The following is a 6,059-nucleotide window of genomic DNA, read 5'->3' as shown; positions in this document are numbered from 1 at the left end:
ACACCGCTAGCCACAAAGAGAGGCGTTACGGAAGGGAGTGAAAAGAAAACCTGGCATTGACCAAGATGCATCAAAATCTCTTACAATTGCAAATTTTACAAAAATATATGAGCATATTTTTGTGCCCTCTCCCAGGGCATTGGAGGAGGCTTATACAAACAAGGGGACCCATGGCTAAGTCTCACTAGCTTTACTGTAGATCCAGGCTTATCAAGAAAGAAACACCGTCCAGAACCTGTAAAGAAAGGTTGAACTACGCGTAAGAATTACGGACGTAAGAAATGAAACCGCTCTTCATAGAAGAGGCAGCCCAGACGGCCATCATGCTCTGCCAAGATATTCAACCTCAACAAACATAAAAATTAAGACAACCAGATGAAATGTTATGCCGTGCAAACTGGATCATGTTAATAGCTCAGTAATGCAGGATGTCGGCAACGTTGGAGACTTACATATGGCTGCTGGACTGTAAGTTGATACGACTTGACCATACTGACCAAAGTTGAATCGCACAGCATCCCTAAGTTTCTGGGGAGTCCCCAGAGCAGACCCCCACACGCCTGCGCACAAGAGACATGCACAAGGATGTTCACTGCAGCACTGTTTGTGACATAAAGCAAGAGGAGACTAACTGTCTGGGTACAGGAGTGACAAATCGTCTAAGATTTGTTCATAAAATTGAAAACGATCCAACCAGTGATAATGAAACCACTACAATGAATTAACGGGTTAATTTTTCGGTTTTAGAAATATGGATATAATATTTGTCAAGTAGGCTTCATTCCCAGTGGAGCCCAACACGGGGCTTGAACTCATGACACTGAGACCAAGACCTGAGCTGAAATCAGCTGTGGGATGCTTAACTGACTGAGCCATCCAGGGGCCGGCCCCATTATGGATATAATTTTCAATCATTTAATTTAAATCATATAATTTTGAATCATCTCAATCAAATCACATCAATGTCAAATGACTTATAGAGGTTAATATCACTTACCCACAATTTAAGAGACATATAACAGTTGTTTGTATTAGTTATAGAGTCATATATACTAGGAAACTTACCAGAACGTACATGGGAATGATATACATCTGTAGCAGGATTCTCTCACAGGCTTTTTAATTTCCAGGAAGCAACCTGATTCATGCCGGCCCTGCTCGATTGGGTTCGCACCCAAAGAACTGAGCCCCGAACGTCACGCGGCATGGTTTTTTTCTACATTTGCTATTTCTTTGTCTCCCATGTACGGCAACACACACAGACATGCGGTCCGATTAAGTAGTCTCGGTTTACGAGGTCATGAGGGATGTTGTCACGGAGGCGCATAGCCAGGTTACCTTGAAGTTTTCTCTCCCTTTGTTTTCTCTCTCCTTAGGGAGGAGACGGTAACCACACACCCACTTCAAGACTGTGGCTACTGTCAAAAACTGTGAAGGATCTCAGATTTTGCCCTCCTTCCAAACGAGCAACGTAGCCCGCCAGGGCCAGGGTCACGGATGTCGGAAAGAGACACGGGATTCCTGGGTCAGAGACAAAGGACTTCAACCCTCAAGGCAGAGCAGGCGGCGGGCACTTCACGTTTGCATCGGTTCCCCCTGCTTCCCAAGGTCCGCGGGGGTGATGCTAAGTGGCCCAGGTGGGGGCCAGGGTTCTGATTATAGGTGAGGAACCCCAAACCTGTATGATTTTTATCTGTACACAGCCTAACACACACACACGCGCGCGCGCGCGTGCACACATCCATACGTGATCTACCGGTTCTGCCTCTCCAGTGGAACGCCAACTGGTACGGATGCCGTCTGACTCTGTCAAATCTGCTGCTATGGGACTGCTGCTTCGGGAAACCGAAGTCCACTGACGTGAGTTTCTCCGTGCCGGTGCCAGAGCTGGGATTGGAAATTCACGTCCCTCTCTCTGTGCCCATTGCTCTCAGTACTCTTTCCACTGTGCTGTTTACGCCAACATTCCCCAGAGGCAAAACTGTATTGGTCTTCGAGATCTTCGCTGCCGAGAATCTTTACTCCTTACAGCGTTAAACTTAAAACCCTCCGGGGGCGCCTGGGTGGCGCAGTCGGTTAAGCGTCCGACTTCAGCCAGGTCACAGTCTCGCGGTCCGTGAGTTCGAGCCCCGCGTCGGGCTCTGGGCTGATGGCTCGGAGCCTGGAGCCTGTTTCCAATTCTGTGTCTCCCTCTCTCTCTGCCCCTCCCCCGTTCATGCTCTGTCTCTCTCTGTCCCAAAAATAAATAAAAAACGTTTAAAAAAAAAAAAAAAAAACAACTTAAAACCCTCCGGGGTGCCTGGCGGACCCGGTCGGCAGAGGGTGTGACGCGTGATCTCGGGGTGGTGAGTTCGAGCCCCACCCTGGGTGGAGCGATTACTTAAAAATAAAATCTTCGGGAAGAAATCTTCTGCACAGATGCAAACACTTGCCTGTCCATGCAAGCTCCGCTGAGCCTCGGCGACAAAAATGGCCAATTCTCTTGTCCCTAGTCCAATTCCAGATGCTTGGTGCGTCCTCACGCGGTGATTTACAAGTTAGAAGTGGGTTACTTGCTCATTTAGCGCCCTGTCCCTGGTCCTCTCTGTCGTCACCACCAACTGCAGAGGAAGGGGACACAGCGGCCCCAGGTAAAAATGATTGCTACACGCCCTCCACACCTGCTGATTCTCCCCTCATTCTGTGCTTTCTTATTGTCTTTGGCTGCCGCCCATAGCCAAGTGTGATGCAGCCATCAATAGTCACTTCACCTCGATCTGATGTCCTCCTCTCTGGAACTCGCTTAATTACTAGCTAAGTAACCTGATAATTTGTACGGCCAGCAGTATTGTAAGCCAGAAAAAATTAACTAGATATTCGCCACAGATAATCTTGACATAATAGAAGAGGGTTTGTTTGGTTTTTTTGGTCTCAACCCAAAAGAATCACAAATTGGGGCGGGGGGGGGGACTAGAGTAGGTCAGGCTCCAGGAGATACATTCTTAGGGGGTTCTTTTTCATTGGCTTTCAAATCCTCTCACTTGTTATGACCGACTCCATTCATGGGTGATGCTAAACCAGTGTTTTTTTTCATCTGAAAAGTGAATGGACTACAAGAGATGCATTCTAAAACCCCTGTGACAAAACCACCCTTCGGCCACCAGCAGTGTGCAGGGGCTAAATTTACTTTGCCATGGTGTGGTCGTCATTGGGGGAGAGGGAGAGAGTAAGGATCTGTGAAAAGAAGGTAGACACTCTCCCTGCCAGTGATCCAGAGAGAAGGTGGGAAACCGCAGAAGAAACATGCCAGCGTTCTTCTGGGCATCGGGTTTGGAGATCAATGAATTTCACTGTCTGCTAAGAGTATTTTGACTAGTGAGCGAAAAGATAATCTTCCAGAATAGAGGGCTGGGTGGGAGCTCGACAGGGAACTACAGACACAGAATTCAGACACAAAGCAGTCCTTCCCATCGGATTCCATGTATATGAAGGTCAAGAACAGGTTAAACTAATGGTCAGAAGAGTGTTCCTCTTGGAGGTGAGTATCGCCTTGGAAAAGGGCAGCCTTCTGGGCTGCTGAAAACATTCTATACCTTGATCTTGTGGAGAGTTCTGTAAGTAGTTACATTTGTAAGCATTCATCAAGCCATATGCTTAAGGTTTATTTACTTCCTGAATTAGTTACATCTCAATACAAATTTTAAAACATCTTAAATAGATTCCAAGAAAAATGAAGGTTATTGAATTCCTGGTAGAAGAAAAACTTGGTAGTTTTCTAAATGTATGTAACCTGTTAGGTTTAGTTTCCCCCTATAAGCACTAAGCTTCTAGAAAAAAGAAAAAGACCTTCCAGCCTGGTTTGTGGGTCACTGTGGAATGGTCATGTGTCCTCACCTGAGCCAGCCATAGAGCCCAGCACAGTAGAGGCTGTGGTGGTTTGAAAGATTGGTCAGAAATCTAGAAGCTGGAAACTCAAACTGCCCCTCCTCATAGAACATTCTCTCTCCATTGCCAACCCAAGGGGATCTGGGTTCGATTCTGCTAGGGAGAACAACAGTTTCCCTTCCCGGTCCCTTCTGTACTTTGGTGCTCGTGATCCAAGATCCTAACAGCAGCCCAAGAGCCAGGATGTGTATGCTATCACCAGGGAGACGAGCTGAGAGCCGTGGGACCTTGACCGTGCCCGAACTAGGAGCCAGCCCCAGCATGGAGACAGCCTCCACGAGCCAACCAGAGAGAGAGGTTGGTCCAGCTGGAGCGTGCCTTGCGCTTAGCACAGAATCTTGCCAGTAGAGACCCGCAGAGACCGAATGTTGGATCCTCCCGTGGGAAAGTCTTTACCTAAAGGGACGATCTCCCTTTTCTAGATTAGACCAGCGGCGCGCGCTAACAAAGCTTTCTACTCGCCACGGTTTTTAACCATTGGCCTTAAGAGGTGTTTCCAATTCCGTTTTGTTCACGATAAATGGCAAGGTTCAGCTCCATTTCCTCCACCTTGAAGGCGTTTTTGGTGCCTTTGTGTAGGCCTAACACACAGGCCTAACGTGGCCTCTAACACAGTGAAACTTGGAATTAACGAGCCTCTGCGTGACCGTGTTGGGCCGGCGTAAATGGGACACCCGCAGCGAGTGACAGAAACCCCCAAACCAACCAACTCAGCAGGAATGGAATGTGGGCCCCTGCCCCCCGCCCACTGAACGCCTGCCGAGTGGGAGGAGGGGAGGCAGTCTCCCCAAGAGTGTGGGGGGGGGGTGCAATTCTTGTCCCAGAAGGCCGGGGTGCCGGGCAGACAAACATGTCTCTATAACGAGGCTCGAAAAGATTTAATACCCTCAGACCACAGAGGCTCTTCCCTGCACCTTTTTCGGCACCGCGTATCCGCCCCCCACCCCCACCCCCCGGACCTCTGTTCCAGGAAGCACATGCTTGCTCCGTCTACCAACCCCACCAACCGGCCTGGGGCCAGCAAGGGGCTCAGGAAGGTGGGAAGGGGGTAACGCGAATAAGAGGGAGGGCGCTGAGACAAATGCCAGAATAATGCCCCAGGTGCCATTCTCCAGCTTTGACACCCAGTCCCTAAGCCAGAATCCGGATCCTGCACAAATGCGCTATTTCAACCCGCTCATACTCACCCAAATCGAGTCCAGTCTTGGGGGAAAGTGGCAAACACCCACTGCCTCAAATATCTTTTATTGAGATTTGTTTTACGGCATAGCTTTTACACTCTCCTCATATCAGCACCTCCCCTCCCCTCCGCTCAGTCCCAGGAGGTGCCCCCGGAGCGACAGGAAGCCCCTGGAAGCATCTGGAAGGCCTGGCATAGGTATGGTGTGGCGGGCAGAGGCCTTTGGTGGCGAGGCCGGCTCACCGGGAGCGGGGAGGGCTGCGGAAGCCACACGGACCAAATAAAGACCCCACGAGGGGAGACACCTTCGACAGAGCAGACTCTAGGGAGAGTTACAAATCTCTACTGCCTGCCTGCCTAAAAGAATTGTATTAACTCTTTATTCCGGTGCGATTTACGTTTCTCTTCAACTCAGTGTGACAGGCTTCAATCTCTGAAGCGACATCACTGTTGTCTTGTAACAAGCTGCATGAGCAAGGAGGTGCTGTAAAAGCTCCTGGGTGGCTCAGTCGGTTACGCGTCCGACTTCAGCTCAGGTCATATCTCATGGTTCACGAGTTCAAGCCCTGCGTCGGGCTCTGTGCTGACAGCTCAGAGCCTGGAGCCTGCTTCGGATTCTGTGTGTTCCTCTCTCTCTGCCCTACCCCCGCTCTCACTCTCTCTCTTTGTCTCTCTCTCTCTCTCTCTCTCTCTCAAAAATAATAAACATTTTAAAATATTTATTTCTTAAAAAAGCTCCAAAGTTAGTCTAGGACGTCAGAGACTCCATCAGTCATTAAATGACTTAGGCAATCAAGGGTTGTTCTCCCAGGCAGAAATTAGCCCCGAACTATCTGGAGAAAACACCAGAAAGCATAATGATCTAGCTGCATGGCCCACACCATGCAAATAGAGACCCTCGATGCAGAACCAGCTGTCATTTCGTGTGTTTAAAAAGCATCACAGGTTTGGGGCG

This window comes from Lynx canadensis, chromosome F1 (genome assembly GCF_007474595.2).
Source record: "Lynx canadensis isolate LIC74 chromosome F1, mLynCan4.pri.v2, whole genome shotgun sequence".
In the NCBI taxonomy this organism is placed as follows: Eukaryota; Metazoa; Chordata; class Mammalia; order Carnivora; family Felidae; genus Lynx; species Lynx canadensis.
The sequence above is the reverse complement of the archived record's forward strand: the minus strand, read 5'-3'. Positions refer to the sequence as shown.